This window comes from Talpa occidentalis, unplaced genomic scaffold, assembly GCF_014898055.3.
Source record: "Talpa occidentalis isolate TD23 unplaced genomic scaffold, MPIMG_talOcc4v2.1 talOcc4.2, whole genome shotgun sequence".
NCBI lineage: Eukaryota > Metazoa > Chordata > Mammalia > Eulipotyphla > Talpidae > Talpa > Talpa occidentalis.
In genome coordinates, this window is record NW_023602073.1 from 39,628,233 (window position 1) to 39,642,041 (window position 13,809).

The 13,809-nt window shown below is 46.1% G+C and overlaps 1 pseudogene; it reads right to left on the reverse strand.

The window, feature by feature from the left end:
- Positions 1–306: 306 nt before the first annotated feature.
- On the reverse strand, positions 307–8,304 carry LOC119252062 (class I histocompatibility antigen, Gogo-OKO alpha chain-like; annotated as a pseudogene).
- Between the last annotated feature and the right edge of the window lie 5,505 nt (positions 8,305–13,809).

Sequence of the window (13,809 nt, forward strand, 5' to 3'; positions counted from 1 at the left end):
GCGGTGAAAATACTCTGCATGATATTCTCATGATGGACACAGGTCGTTATACGTTTGTCCAACACCCGAGAACGGACAACACCAGAGTGAACCCAAAGGAAAACAATGACTCTGCAACTACAACGTGCGGGTTCATCACTTGTAACCCACGTGTCAGTCTGGTCTTAACACATGATTTGGTCATGATGTGTGAAGAGTTTTATAAGTTGAGGAATGAAGTGTAATTTACTTTAGAAAGCATATTTCATGCTCATACAAGGACATTTAATAACACTCAAGGATACGCATAAGTCATTCCCCTCCACCCCCAACACCCCAGTCGGCCATTATCTGCTCAAAACCAGTTAGCAATTTATCTTTTCTCTTCTAAAAAAAATACACACACAAACACACACACACTCACACACACACACACACACACACACATATATATATCTCCATGCTCCTGTCTGGGCAATAGTGTTTGCTTTCCCATTAGTAAAGGAGTTCAGGTCACAGTATGGGAGGAAACATTTGCAAATCACAAATCTGATAAAGGACTGTATCTACAAATAATGCCTAAAACTCAATGATCAGAAAGAAATAACCCAATTTTAATAAGGACAAAATAGTGTAATAAATAAATAGCACTTCCTCTATAAAAATGTACAAAACTTCCATACAAACAGCAGCTGTAGTCATAGAAAAGTAAAAATATGAACTAATGCTCAATATCACAGTTAAGAACAGCAGTGACACCATCACCCTGCTGTCCAAGGTGTGCACAACAGGAGCCTCATCAGGTTCATTGTAAAAGATCCTTAGGGGCTGAGAGACACATCAGAGCCCTGGGCACTGTCGCTGCCTGGTTGAGAACAAAACAGAACCTGGTCAGAGATGAGACCACAGGAGGGACTGATGAGGGTGACTCCCCCATAGAGTCCATTTACACTGTCCCCAGGGGCTCAGGGATCAAACCCCTGATCCACACTTACCTGCAGCCTGAGTGTAGCTTCCTCCTTGTCCTCCTGTGGGAAGAAACATCATGTGAGACCAGGGAGCAGTCAGGTCAGAAGACCTAAAGGAATCTTTTAATCCTGCACAACAGGGAAGTTTCCAGAACTGTGAGTAAAGTCCCAGGTCAGGACTGGGAAAAATGAAGAAAGGAGGTGAGCGGGGACTGGACCAAATGCCCTCTGGGCAACACACGTGTGTGTGGATGGTACTTCCCATTAACCAGGCAGGGCAAGTTCTCCCTGGGACGTGAAAGCCCTCAGTGGACAAGATCCCCACTCCCTTCCATACCTGAGTTCTTCTTCCTCCACATCACAGCTGCAGCCACCGCAGCTCCAGTGAGCACAACTCCAAGGAGAACCAGGCCAGCAATGATGCCCGAAGTAGGGATGAAGGACTGAGGAGGGGGCACTGGAAGGGAAGGGAAGAGCATACCCTGAGCCCCAGACCTTATCCTGACCCTCTGAAGGGCTCCAGAAGGGCTCCTGATGGCCCTGAGAACAGCCTCAGTGCCCACATCCTCCTCCTCACCCCATCTCAGGACTTGGGGCTCCAGCAGCCCCTCATGCTGCACATGACACGTGTATCTCTGCTCCTCTCCAAAAAGCACCACCAGAGCCGCCCACTTCTGGAAGGTTCCGTCTCCCCCAGGCCTGGTGTCCACCAGCTCCATCTCCTGGGTCAGGTCCTCCCCATTGCGCTGCCAGGTCAGGGTGATGTCCGCAGGGTAGAAGCCCAGGGCCCAGCACCTCAGGGTGACCTCATGCTCAGAGGTGGGGTGGTGGGTCATGCGTGTCTTTGGGGGATCTGAGGTGGTAAATCAAAAAACCTACTTTGTGTTTCCTCCATGGACACTGAAGAATCTTCATGAGACCATCCTCACAACGGACAAGACAACTGGTGTGGCAGGAAGAAGCACAAAATGTAAAAAACAGGCTAATCTGGGGGAATCTGTGAGATTCTCCTATACCTTGACAGTCCTAGGATCAGGATGAAAACCCAGGGTAGGATGAAGCAGAGGAGTGGAACACAGACTTTTTATTCCTGACCTGGGTGGAAGGTGAATGACACAGAAAAGCAGGAATCACATAACTGAAAATGTTCTCAGACCAGAAACAAGACTGAGAGAGAAACTCGTGGTTCTCAAACAGGCCCCTGGTCAAAAGGACCCGGTGACGTGTGATGTCAGGGACTGTCTGTCTTTCTCAGGAGAGACGGGATCCCTTTACTGTCCTCCAGGAGAAGCCGGAGTCTCTGGGAGTCTCTCTAGTGCAGAACATGAAACCCAGGGGAGTCCTATTTCCTGCAGTGACTCCAGGCAGGAGAGGACGGGAGGCCTCCAGGCCCCTCTTACCCGTGCGCTGCAGAGTCTCCTTCCCGTGCTCCAGGCATGTGCGCAGCCACCTCAAGTACTTGCCCTTCTCATAGTTCCTGAATTTCTCTGCCTCACCCTGGGCCTCCCACTGGCGCAGGGTGATCTGAGCAGCCGTGTCCACCGCGGTCCAGGAGCGCAGGTCCCCGTTCAGGGCCAGGTAATCGGCGCCGTCGTAGGCGAACTGACTGTACGCGCGGAGGAGGCGCCTGTCGGGCCCCACGTCGCAGCCAGACATCATCTGGAAGGTGTGAGATACTGTCCAGAATGAAATAGAGTGAAAGTCCCGCGGGCTGTTCCCGGGCAGGTTGCAGAGAAGCCTGGAGGGGGAGACCCTGAGCGACCCCCGTCCGTGGGGATGGGGGTGCTGACCCGGCCCGGACCCGCGCCAGCTCACCGGTCTCGCTCTGGTTGTAGAGGCCGCGCAGGGAGTCCAGCTGCGCGCGGTACCACAGTGCGCTGTCCCTTAGGATCCGCGTCTCCTCGTCCACTCCTCCTGCTCCACCTGCTCCGCCCAGGGCGCCCGCGGCTCCGCGCTCTGACCCGGAGAGTCGCTGTCGAACCGCGCGACCTGCGTGTCGTCCACGTAGCCCACGGAGATGAAGCGGGGCTCCCCGAGGCCGGGCCGGGACATCGCGGTGTGGAAAAGCCTCATGGAGTGGGGGCCTGGGGCGGGAGGGGAGACCCGGCCTATTCTTCTCCCCTTCGGGGGCTCGAGTCCCAGGGGGCGCCCACGAGACAGAAAGTGGGTGAAAGACGAGTGAGAGTGAAAAGCGGCTGCGGGACGAAAATGGCCGGGACTCGGGGGCCAGAGGAGGCTGGGGTCTCGGGGGGACGGAAAGGGGCCAGGACGGGGCGGGGCCGAGGTGGGGGGACAACTAGGGCGGCGGCGAGGTCGCGCCTTTCCCACGCCCGCCCCGCCCTCGCTCCCGCCTCTGGGAGCGCCCTGTCCCCTCCCGACCCGCACTCACCCGCCCGGGTCTCCCTCGGGGCCGCGGCCCCCGCGAGCAGGAGCAGGAGGGCTGCGCCCCCCATCCCCCAGGACGCGCCTCCACCCGGGCTGGGGAGACGGAGTCCCGGCGGGCGGGCGAGGGCTTTGGAACGGGAGCCGCGGGGCTGCTGATTGGCTGCTCTGGAGACCTCCAGGCAATGGGGAGTGAGCCCTGGGGTGACTCACCAGTATCCAGGAAGGAGGACCCGCCCAGGTTGTGAGACGTGAAACTGGGGAGATGAGGAAGCCGCAACAGTCACCTTCCAGCCCCAGACAGCGCCCTGGGGACTGAGACCTTGAGAGCCACACCCCGAGACCCTCCTCTCCTGCACCAAGACATTTCTCGCACTGTTGCCTCCCTGAATCCAGGCCCAGGAATTGGGTCAGCGATTCTCAAACATTTTTCTTTCAGGATGTCTCTACAGTCTCATAAATCACTCCGGATCCCATGTATAATTTTTTCATGTGGGTTATAGCTTTAAATATTTACTTTACTAGAATAAAACCTTTCAAAAGATGTTATTATGCTGGGAGCCATGCTACTCCTGTCGTCTTGTTATAGGGCAGCCCGGATACAAAACGGGGTGCCTGACTGTGGGTCCTTACCCGGGCGATTAAAAGGACTTATCAATACTCTACTGCAGGTGAAAGGTCCATGTAGGAGGCCAGAATGCAGGAGCCAACCAGGAAGCCCACCTGGGGGGCAGGAATGTGGATACCAGCCTGGAGGATTCAGGCAATGAGCCTCCCCCCCTAGGAGTCTCCTCTCAGACAAAGAACCTCTACCTGCCCTACAAACTTTTCCTGCCATAGGAGCCCAACTACCCACCTGACCTCTCCTCACCCTGCTTCCCCCTAACAACTTGTGCGACTCCACTGACCCCAGCCTTGGGTCTGTGAGGTCCGCCCGGGGCGCAATAAACTTTCCCTCCCTTTGAGAAATTTAGCCTGGCTCTCCTTTTCTTTAAGGCGCCAAACCTTTCAAAGGGGAAGGGGAATGAGGAGACACAAACACTTGATCAGGGTGCAGACATCATCCTGCTGAGGGTCTCAGCAGTCCTTTATTTATACATTTCAAGCAAACCGGGAGTTCATAAGCATATGCATTAAGGCAGGGAGAGAACAATCATCACATCATTCTCAAAAACAGTCAAGTGTCTATTTGCCCAACTGCAGAGATCATGACATTTATTGTTTTTTGATTTGCTCAACAGAAGTGTTCTTAGAGTAGTCATTTACCTTAAACAACCAAACAATCATTTTATTACTAGCAAAAAGCTTACTCTACTACTGTAACTAGCATTTCTATGTTTGCCATAGTGAAGGATTAACAAGGGCTGGGGAAACAAAGGGCAGGAAGTTACCTGGGGGAAGGGAGACAGAGGGATTTTTTCTAACTAACCTACAAAGTTTAGACTAACATATAGCCAAATGATTAAAGCAAAAAACAGAAGGCTTTTATTTAGAAATTATCTATATTGTTTTAGCTGGACCAGTCATAAAATTGCTGTTGACTAATTCTTGAATGCATACTCTAACAGCTACCATACCAATTGTCACCTCCAGGGGAATCAGCCCTAAACAAACAGGAAGAATTTAGCAGGAGTCAGCTATGGAGCCTCCTGGCTCATCAGGAATTTTCTTACACTTGAAGCATGGATCACGTCTGCCAACCAATTGCTATCTTTAAAGTAATAGAATTTCCTTCTCCAATTAGCCCTTGCCTCAAAAGACCACATCTCCATATTAAAGACTTGGCCAAGGGATGTTTATAGTCTTTTGTTCCCAGAAGTTTTTTCACTTGTTAATGTAAGGCCAAATGTTGACTGCCTTTTGGCAGAGAAAGACTAATTTTGTAATAATTGTATTATGCAGTGCCATTTGCCATCAAATTGGTCATTCAGTAATTGATCAGTATTTGCAGTTTTACTTTTAAATGCGTATTTTAGCAATGGTAGAAACTAGCCATAAACAAATGAGGAGAATCTTGGAGTCAGCTAACGAGATTCCTGATTTTTCAGAAATCTGCCCCATGCCCGGACTTTTGTCAGACAACATGAGTAGCGCGGCTCCCATTAGTAGACCCCTTTCTTTTGAGACTCATTTCTCTCCTGTGAAGAAGCAACTCATCCGCCTTTGCTTCCAGAGTCACCGTGAACAGTGAAATTGCTCTTTGAATACTGTAAGGTGATGCTAAATTCAAGCTGTTTTTATAATAGTCATTAATAATAAGGACATCCCCAGTTCCATTGGATGTCCTCTTTTCATGGTCCTCTTTTCATCTGTGACCCTGACCCTCAGTCTCTTTGTGGCAGGAAGTGGTCCTGGCCCAGGACATGCTCACCTGGAGCGCCTGCTGTCCAAGGATGGGTTACATGTCACTGAGACAGTCTTTCTGCCTGGGCCCGTGCTCATCCCCAGAGACAGGACACCAGCCCTAGTGCTGGGTGTGAGGGCCCCTCCCTGCCAGGGACCCACTGCTGTAGTGACACTGTCATGTGAGGACACTGCAGCTGGGGTGGCTGGAGAATCATTGAGAATAAAGGGCCGACTCTCCCTCTGCAGGAGGAGGGCATCTGGGCTGTGAGGGTCACCGGGGACAGGTCTGGGCTCTCACACCCCAGAAACCACACTGATCCTGTATGAAAATCCCCAATGACAGAGGTGACCTTGGATTCAAAAAGGACAGGTGACCATCACTAGAGCAGGAAGAACAGGCCATCATTTTTGCTTTTCAGGATCTTTCACAGGGAAAACAGTCCCATTCCTTGGCCTCTGTGGACCAGGGCACAGCTGACCCTGTGATGCCGGCAAGGACACAGCTTTCCCACGGCCTCTCATGAGAACCTGCTCAGAGTTAATTAACTACCAGCTCAGGGCTCCTATCACATTCGCCCCATGTTGGTATCAGTGTAGGGACATCCTACAGTGTCATCCTTCCTGCATCACATCTGTGTGGTTCATGAGGATGAGGACAAACGCAGAGACTGTTTCAGATTTGAACTAACCACTTCAAGGGCTTCTTTCAAACTTGACTGTTTTCTGGTGACTTAGATAATGCAGGGGCATCCACAGTCTGTAGTTGCTCTCTCCAAACTACAATGAAGCCAGCGGGACCGTCCTCCATTGTCATGCTGACTGTGCATGCTCAGTGTTTCCTGAGGGGGTTCTGTGCTTTCCAGACCCCAGTCTAGTCTCCTGTCAGTTTGAGAACCCAAGTAGGGAAGATCCTGGTGCCTGGATGCACATTAGTCTCTCACAATCAAATCATGGGCTGTGGCCTTCTCCCCCAAATCCTCTGTCAGGTGGGACTGTCGATGGCCGGGTGGAGAGGTTCAGCAAGTGTGGGAATGTAAACTGGTGCAGCCACTATGGAGGCTGTGAGGAGTTTCCTCCAAACACTAAAAATGGATCTGCCATATGATCCAGCAATTCCACTCTTAGGAATTTACCCTAATGCCTAGGACACACTAATTTGATAGGAAATCTGTACCCCTATGTTTATTGCATCACTATTTAAAATGGCCAAGATATGGAAACAATCCAAATGGCCCAAGCAGATGAATGATCAAAAAGGTGTGGTATATATGCACAATGGAATACTGCTCAGCTATCAAAATTGATATACTCATGTCATTTGAGGCAAGAAGGATGACACTGGAAGGGATTGTGCTAGGCAAAATAAGTGGAAAGGACAAAAATAAACATAGGATGGCTTCACTTATATGAGACATACAGAGAAACTGGACAAAATGTCAAGAACAAGACAAAAGTTGCAAGCTGACTATACATCAGAGTCATACAGCAGAAGAGGGGAGGGAGGGGGTTCAAAACAGGGGGAGAAAGAGCACATAGCTATGGTGAGTGCTCCCAGGTGCTGTGGTAGTGGGGGAGCTACGGGGAATACATGAGGGGAGAAGCTGCACAAAAATGAACAATATATGAAAATAAATTTAAAAAATTGAAAGCAAAAAGTGAAAGTACAAAGCAATAGTTTGAGCAAGTCTTTGGCAGAAGGTAATTACAATTGAACAAAAGTATAAAAATAAATATTTAAAGTAACCAGAAAAATAAACCAAGGCAGCAAAAATATGGGAGGACATTTCATCTTGAAGAGCTCCTTTACATGAGTGGAAACTGCAATGCGCAGCCTTCTCACCCGAGGGTGCTCTCCACCCCCACAGACCCTGCAGTCCAGGGTCCGGGGGCAGAGCAGAGCAGCCGGACATTCCAGGGGAAATGTAAACCTGAGAGAGCAGCAGGGTTGAAACCAAATCTGAATACAAACTGTGCCCAGGTGTGGGGCACTCAAGAAAACAGCTAGAAAAGCCACAAGGACCTAGAGGTATTTTTCCCCTTGAAAGAGACAGACTGATCCTGCTGAAATCAGTGAGTCTCCACCTTTCACCGATGACTTGTCCATTCCATGCAAAGCTCAGGCTGTCAAACACAAAAATCTTACTGGATTGAAATATTGAGGATGGGACGTTGTGTCTGGACAGACGTGGAAATTTGGGGTAAAAGCCAGGAGCAAGGCAACCACTAAGAGGGGGATCGACAAAATTGGAGTAGAAACTACCCAAACCTTGGCTGACCTTTAAATCTCACAGATGCAGGTTAAATCCTTCAAGCCCAGGATGAAAACGCAGTATGTGGACGCTGGAGAAGAGAGCACAGCAACTGCACACACTGCAGGCTTCCCAAGGGTCCAGGCAATGGTCCTTGGAGGCGGGGAGGGAAATGAACCCCCAGGAAAGCAACATAGATTCCAGATGTGCTAAATCTTATATCTTTCATGTATCTGGAATTAAACCTGATTTCTCCACGGGGCTCATTGGAGTCAAGCCGAGGCTTGTCCATAGAGACAGTACGTTGGGGAGACTGACTCACCTCTAGGCTCCTTTAGAGGTCTTTTCCTCTGCACTGGGGTCTTCATAGGCAGAGGCATCCTATAGTCCGTTTATCCTCCAGTCTGGCCTATAGTTCGGGCTGCCCCTCTCTTAGTGGACAGTCCCTCTTCCAACACCCTGTGTGATGGCACAGAAGACATTGCCCTGGTGTGGGCTCTTTGGACACTTGCGGCTGAAATGTCCCAGTTGCTTCAGGCCCTTTGTGCAGCGGAGGTCCCAACGCCCTGGGCACACATAGGGTCTCGGGTATCTAAGGTGGGGGCACTGCCAATGGCTGCCAATATACAGGGTCTTTCTTCCTCTCCTCTTTTAGTCAGGCTGGTCTCCCTGTCACTGTTAACCTTGAAGGTCATACCCAAAATTGTGAGAAAGGGGTTTGAGGCTCTTGATCCAGGGCAGACTGGCTAGTGAAGGAGCTACTAGAAGAGATTCATTTTTTACTGTCCCTGGGTCCAGATTAGTATATATATTTTATGGTCTCTGCAAGTCTAGACTGAAATAATGCAGGATTTTTATCGGGCTCCTGTGTAATGTTCCTCAGTGTGTTTTAGTTGTTTTTTGTGTGCCCTGAAGGAAGCAGGTGATCACATAGGTGCTGCTTTAAGGCCTGTACTAGAGACTGCCCACCAGAATGGATGACGTTTCAAGAACTCACAAATTTTAGAATCACTCCTATTAATTTATTTTTATGCTGAAAAGGTGTAATCATATTTTTAATGACAAAAAATGTTTCTTGACTGGTTTTAATACACTCAAACTGACCCAATTTTTTTTTACAAGAAAAACTTTATCAGATGTCTTAGGAGTCCTTTCAAGACTTTCAAAGTAAAATCTTTACTATTTTAGAATATTTATTATAATGGAAGCTTGCATAGGATTAAGCAATGTACAGATTTTTTTAAATAATTAATTACCCAGAGTGACAAAGATTTTTCAGAGCAGATCTTATTTTTCTGACAAGGCTTAGCAATGCTGACGGGATTATTGAAAGTTAGTGAAGACAGTCCAAGAGTACTGTAGTTCTTCTTGCAAATCAGAAATTTAAGTTTGGTATCATATAAGCACACTAGAAATATTAAAGTTTATTTAAATGCTATTATAGTGAGTTAGAAGACCACATAAAATTTTTTAAGATGCCTTTAACTTTAAATATTATCTTATGCAAAAAAAATTTTTCTTTTGCTTTTCTGTTTTATAGTACTTTATTTCAAAGATAACCAGTTTTAATTTGATATTAAACCCTTTTTTAAAAACACGCATTTTGGGCCTCCCTGGTGGCGCAGCGGTTGAGCGCTGGACTGCGAAGCTGCCAGCAGCCTCTGCAGTGCTGGTTCAATCCCCGGCCACTGGTGAGGGTCCCACATGGCGTGCAGATCTCTCCTGTCGCGCCCGCTGCTCCCCTCAGCAGTATACTTCGTCAGTCTACCTGTTCTGCTCCCCGCTCTGGCTCTGGTGAATTTTCTCACCCTCCCGCGCTTCTGACTATACCCAGCACTTGTATAAATAAATAAATAAATCTTTAAAAAATAAAAAAAAGTAAAAACACGCATTTTACTTTACCTGTATTCAGATTTATAACACCCTAGTTTTTTTTTCCCCCCTTAGACTGTAAAATATTAAAGTAATTATTGTACTATCATCTCTTTGGACTGAATGCCTTACACTTAAACACGTTTTATTTTTTTCCTTTCAGTTACATGATATCAAATTTCAGCTTCCTTAAAATAAAGAGCAAAAAGTAAACATAAAATTTCAGTAATTTTAAATAAAATAATTTTAGATATTTAACAAACTTTTATAATTAAACTCAATAAAACTTTAAGTAATGATAGTGGATTTGTCTTTTGGAATATATTTCATAAAGAGAAGTTTGGTATTAACATCAAAAAGCAAATTTATCTTTGTTGACATAGAGCAGGTTAATTGCTCTCTTTTTTTTTTTTTTCTGAATACCATGAACTTTTTTTTTAAGTAATCACATTAAAACACAGAATCAAGTACTAATTTCCAACATCATAACTTTAAAGCATCATAACTTTAATTAAACTACTAAATTTTAAATTTGTTTTTATTCGTGAAGACATAAAGAACTTTTATTAACTTAACTATAAGCAGTTTTTACTGACTTGAGGACTTTACTTAGGTCTAGGATACAGGACGGCCTCCAAGATGATGAGTGAGGTCAGGAGTAGCAAAGCACTGGGCCCGTGGTTAAGATGAACAGTCAGAAAGTGGTGCAAGAAAGGACAACTTCCCTGCCTCAGAAAGGGACTGGAGAGTTTCTACTCTATACCACACAGCTTACCCTGAGACTTTTCTCCCTACAGTCACCCTAGTGTTGTTTTTCTTAATTTATTCATGCACACAAGAAATGGGGTGTAGGCCAGAGGTGTAGGGGTGAGAGGATTCACCCATGGCAGAGTGGGGAGAAGAAGAGGCAGATTTACTGAAGTACACTGCTGAGGGGAGCAGCAGGTGAGACAGGAGAGGTCTGATATGCCATGTGAGTAGCTCCCTGGCTGGGGATTGAACTCATGCTGCAGTGGCTGGTGATAACTTGATAGTTCTGATACTTTAACTCTTTTGCCACCAGGGAGGCCCCCACCCTAATGTTTTTTTAATTAATAATTTATTTATATATATTTTACATCATTGTTCATTTTTGTACAATATTTGCTTTCTTACGTGTAGTCCCTGCGGGGCCCCCTCCCGCGGAAGAACTCAAGTGATACCAATCTGGTCCTTGATGTTCAGCACGGTCAAGGCGCCGAGCACGCGGAGGGGGACACGCTGCACCTGCTCCCCAAGAAGATTGCCGCTGATGACGTACCAGATTCTAAGAAGATTGACTGCCATAAGCACAATGTACCTGCCGTTCCTGCCATAGCAACAATCTCCTCCTGTGTTTCTGCATACCCTTTTGTTGACCTCTGTTATTATGAATGTTTTTTCTTTCCTGTATTGCTTTAATTTTCCTAGTCACAATACAATGGTGTAATGAGTCAAATGTTACGGTTTAATACATAAGCACAAAAATTCAGCAACCTAAGATCCAGTTAACAAACAAGTTAACAATTATATATGAAAAATAATATAGTAACTTCCTCCAATAGTCAAAACATTTCTCAGTATAAGTCATAAATAAAAAACACTCCTTGGCAACCACCTCAAGGTGGTCTTGAATAAAAAATCCAAGCTTGCAAGCTATAATTAAACCCAATCATTATAAATAAAATATTAACCTGAAAAAATAGTTAAGAAAGGTGGCCAGTTTCAAAACAATAATAGTACTTATAATTATAGGTTTAATATAGGTATAAATTAAAAAACAAGTTAAACAAGTATAGGTAGGAATTACATTTTAGCCAAGAACATGTGTAACCTGTGACCAATCATTAGTTAAAATATAACTTGTTGTAATTCTAAGCATATCTTATGATTATATTGTGTTATGTCAATCATTCTTGTGATAAAAAATTGTATGATGTAATGCTTTTAAAAATGTATAAGAATGTACGTTGATTTTGAGCACATTATAGTCAGATGTTCACTCCTAAAGTGTGTCTGTCTGTCATTTTTGCACCGAATCCTTGACCACCCTGCTCAGTCTCTCAACCCTGGGTCAGCCTTGCTAATCTACCGCTGCGCTGGTCCGCGGCAAGTCCCCATAGAATTCCCACCACCAATTCACCCGTGCACCATAACCATAGTTCCTTGTGCTCTTCCCACCCTTGTTTTGACCCCACTTCCCCCTCCTCCCCTGCAGAATGTCTCTGATTTATAGTTTACTGTTTTTTTTTTATTGTTATTATTTTATTCTCTATCCCTTATTTGGTTCCACAATATTTTCCCTGTAAATTAAGCCATGTGATATTTTTCTTTTTCCTTCTGACTTATTTCACCGAGGGTAATCCCTTCTAGCTCCATCCATGTTGCTGTGAATGGCATGAGTTTATCATTTTGGATTGCAGACTAGTATTCTGTTGTGTATATATATTATGTCTTCTTCACCCCGTCATCTATTTTTGGGCATTTGGGTTCTTTCCAAATCTTACCTATTGTAAATAGTGCAGGAATAAACATAGGGGTCCAGGTATACTCACCAAATGAGGGAGCACCAAAATATATAAGACAATTATTATCAACTCTGAAAACAAATATTAGAGAAAATGCATACAGAGTAGGAGACTTCAACACTGCACTCTCACCAATGGACAGACCAATGAAACCAAAAATGAACAAGGACGCTAGAGTCCTAAATAAAGATCTGGAACTCATGGGTTTAATAGACATTCACAGGACACTGCGCCAAAAAAAAAATCCAAGTACACATTTTTCTCAAGTGCGCACAAATTATTCTCCAGAATCGATCACATTTTAGGTCACAAGACAAAGATCGACAGATACATTCAGATCAAAATCATTCCAACTATCTTCTCTGATAATAAAGAGATCAAACTCGAAATAAACCATGAAAAGAAAGCAAGGAACCTCCCATTTCATGGAGATTGAAACCCACACTACGGGAAGATGGATTAAAGAGGAGATAAAAAAAGAAATTAAAAAATACTTTGAGTTGAACAATGAGGACACAACTTTTCAGAATGTATGGAACACCCTAATGGTTTTTAAGTGGCCCACAGGGCCCTGGTAATTTTGGGGTCCTGGTAATTTTCTTTAACAAGAAAACATTTGCTTTAAGTTTGCATTTATAACAAATACTTGTTTTTGGCTTTAAACCAAGACAGAAGATTTACATTAGTTTCCCAAAGTCCTTGCTTTTCACTTGGTCTCATGAGAACAGAGGCAGCTTCCCCATCAGCTGCTGTGAGTCTCTCACTTTAGTCTCCAGCATTTTCTCTACTGCCTCAGTTGTGGCGTAAGAATTGAAATTTATGGGCATCCCCGGTGGTACAGCGGTTGAGCGCTGGGCTGCGGAGCTGCCTGCAGCCTCTGCAGTGCCAGTTCTATGCCCGGCTGCCAGCGAGGGTACCACATGGCGCGACAGACTTCTCCTGCCATGCCCGCTGCTCCCCTCAGCAGTGTATTTTGACAATCTGTCTGTTCTGCTCCCTGCTCTGGCTCTGGTGAACCCTCTCACCCTCCTGTGCTTCTGACTGTACCCAGGGCTTGCATAAATAAATAAGTAAATCTTAAAAAAAAAAAAAAAGAACTGAAATCTATACTCCCAATTTTGGCCAGGATTTCTTTGTTCTCTAGTTTATGAGCTGGCCAGGCAGTAGCTCAGATCTGAGGACACAGCCGAGGGATGAGCAGGTAGTGAAGGCCTCATTACCCTCCTGGAAGAGAATGACAGGAAAAGCACCCCCTTTTTTGTCATCTCTGACCTGTAGCCAAAAGGCATCCCTTTTGGGTCACAGAATTTTTGGGGGAAGGTGACCTGCACTCACAAGTGGGAGGGGAGCGATCCCACGGATTGGTCACCCTTACCCACGCCCAGCAGCCTCTCCTCCTGCCCCTACTCCTTTCCAGGAGTCTGAACACGCAGTCGGGCACCTGCCTGGAGGGCAGGTCTCAGGGGC